We start from the raw sequence: 2774 nt of genomic DNA, 5'->3' as shown, positions 1-2774 counted from the left end.
TCGTATAAATATCATCTACAAATACAATTTTCAAAGTTGCAAAATCAATTGTGCACGTGTATATTTTTTAAAAAGCAGAGCTGAGTAAAGCATGAAAGAAAGCTCCAGAAAAAAGAAAAACACATGCTGTGGATATAGAAGCATTTAGTCATACCACAATACAACAAATCCTTAGCTTTAAATTGAAGATAAATGTTCTTGCAATGCTCTGTTTAAACCTCAAAGTGCCGCTGTTGGCCAGCACAGACTCCTAAAAAGAGTTCATGCTCAATATGTAGTTCTATCAATGATGTCTAGGAAAATAGAGAAATACAGAGTCAGAGCTGATTTGCAGACTGAAGGAAAACGGGTTCAGGTGGTACAAGAATAAGGGCAATTTTCCTTGTTCAGATTTCATCTATTCTCAAGACCATTTCACCTAATGACAATAAGTTTAAAAGAAGAAGAGAAAGGGGTGATAGCTTATTATTGAAGAAGACAGATGGACACAAATGACAGAAAGAATGGCAAAGCATTCACAAGGCAAGTACTTATCTCACTATTCTTTTTCTTCCACTGGGCTGTCTCAAAGCACATCGATTATTCAGTACCAGAAGAGATGGCAAAAGGCTTTGTTGTGGGGAATCTTGCAAAGGACGTAGGATTGAATATAAGGGAAGTGGAAAAACAAAATGTACATCTAGTCTCTATTGCTAAAATGCACTACTTCAGCATCAATGAAGAGAATGGAAACCTCTATGTAAATGAAAAGATAGATCGAGAAGTAATATGTGGGAAGGCTCCACTCTGTCTTCTTAGTTTTGAAGTTGTGGTTGAAAATCCTTTGAATGTTTTTCATGTAACTGTATCAGTTGAGGACATTAATGATAATGCACCATATTTCTTGGAAAACAACTTCAACTTAGAAATAAGTGAAACCACTTTTCCTGGAACTCGATTTCTCCTTGCAAAAGCTGAAGATCCTGACATTGGAAAGAATTCCCTCCAAAACTATGAGCTTAGCTCCCATCTTTGTTGTAATTTGGAGACTGGAGAGAGAAAAGATGGAAGTAAATACACAGAACTAGTGATTAATAATCCATTGGATCGTGAAAGTGAACCATATATACATTTGATTCTTACAGCCATTGATGGGGGTGAACCAAGAAAAACCGGGACTGCCCATATATGGATTAATGTCACTGATGCCAATGACAACTCACCCATTTTCACTCAAGAACTCTATAAGGTCAAATTGGAGGAGAGTCTTCCAATAGGGTCCCCTGTGCTCCAGGTTATTGCTTCTGATAAAGATGATGGTACAAATGCCCAAATCAGATATCATTTTGGCAATATGCCTGGAAATAACCATCCCATATTTCATTTGAATCCAGTCAGTGGAAAAATCACACTTATGGCCCCCTTGGACTTTGAGGAAACTGCAGAATATACAATGACAGTAGTAGCAAAAGATGGTGGTGGCTTAGAAGCAAACAGCAATATTGAAATAAAAATATGTGATGAGAATGATAATGCACCAGAGATAAACCTGGTCTCCTTATTTAGTTCTTTCTCTGAAGATACTCCACCTGAAACATTAATTGCTTTAATCAGTGCAAATGACAAAGATGCTGATGATAATGGAAAAGTTACATGTCATTTAGAAAATGATATTCCTTTCAAGATCCTGCCTTTTTCTAATAATTACTACAAGCTCCTAATAGATAGACCTCTGGATAGAGAAAGAATTTCTAAATATAATATTACAATCACAGCAACTGACAAAGGAACCCCTCCACTGAGTGCAAACAAAACCATCATGCTGCAGATCTCTGATATCAATGACAATGCTCCTGCTTTTGAGAAAGCTTCCTACAGGATCTACGTGCCAGAGAACAATCCTTCTGGGGCCTCCATCTTCCAGATTCAAGCCTTTGATCCGGATCTGGATCAAAACTCACACATCACATATTCAATCCTCACCAGCAACATTGAAGAACTTCCCATCTCCTCCTATATCTCCATTCATTCTGAGACCGGCATCATCTACGCCCAGCGATCCTTTGACTATGAGCAGTTCAGGGAATTCCAGCTGCAGGTGAAGGCCCAAGATGGCGGAGTCCCCTCTCAGCAGCAACGTCACAGTCAGGGTGTTTATCCTGGATCGGAATGACAACAGCCCCAAATCCTGTCCCCTTCACCAGGCTCCAAGGACTCTGCCCTCTTTGAGATGGTCCCTCGTTCAGCTGAGGCAGATTATCTGGTAACAAAGGTGGTGGCCGTGGATGCCGATTCCGGACACAATGCCTGGCTCTCCTACCAGCTGATTCAAGCCACAGAACCGGCCCTCTTCACTGTTGGCTCCCATACGGGTGAGATCAGGACAGCAAGAACTTTTATGGAGAGAGATGCTGTGAAACAGAGACTGGTCCTTCTGGTGAAGGATAATGGACAACCGACTCTCTCGGCCTCTGTCACTCTGAACCTGGTGTTTGCTGAGAACTTCCAGGAGGCCCTTCCGGAGATGAAAAACCAGATGAACAGCTCAGAGGATCAATCTGACTTACAGTTCTATTTGGTGGTGGCCTTAGCGGTGATGTCATTTTTATTCCTCTTGTCAGTGATTCTGGCCATCGCCATCAAACTCCGGCAGTCAGGAAATTCCAGTTTCTTACCATGTTTTGCTCCTGTTTCCCATTCCACAGCTGGAGTCATATTTCCACCCAATTTTCAAGATGGGACTCTGCCTTATTCCTACCAGCTTTGCCTCTCCTCAGAATCCAGAAAGAATGAAT

General features: G+C 41.1%; 1 pseudogene; it reads left to right on the top strand.

Moving 5' to 3' along the window:
* The first annotated feature begins 598 nt into the window (after nucleotides 1–598).
* LOC148131363 (protocadherin gamma-B5 pseudogene) lies at nucleotides 599–2152 on the top strand (annotated as a pseudogene).
* Nucleotides 2153–2774: the final 622 nt, after the last annotated feature.

This window comes from Notechis scutatus, chromosome 3 (genome assembly GCF_049901735.1).
Source record: "Notechis scutatus isolate UNSWTSFEM ecotype Mainland chromosome 3, rNotScu1.2, whole genome shotgun sequence".
In the NCBI taxonomy this organism is placed as follows: Eukaryota; Metazoa; Chordata; class Lepidosauria; order Squamata; family Elapidae; genus Notechis; species Notechis scutatus.
Note: the sequence above shows the minus strand (reverse complement) of the source record. Positions and strands in the feature narration are given on the sequence as shown.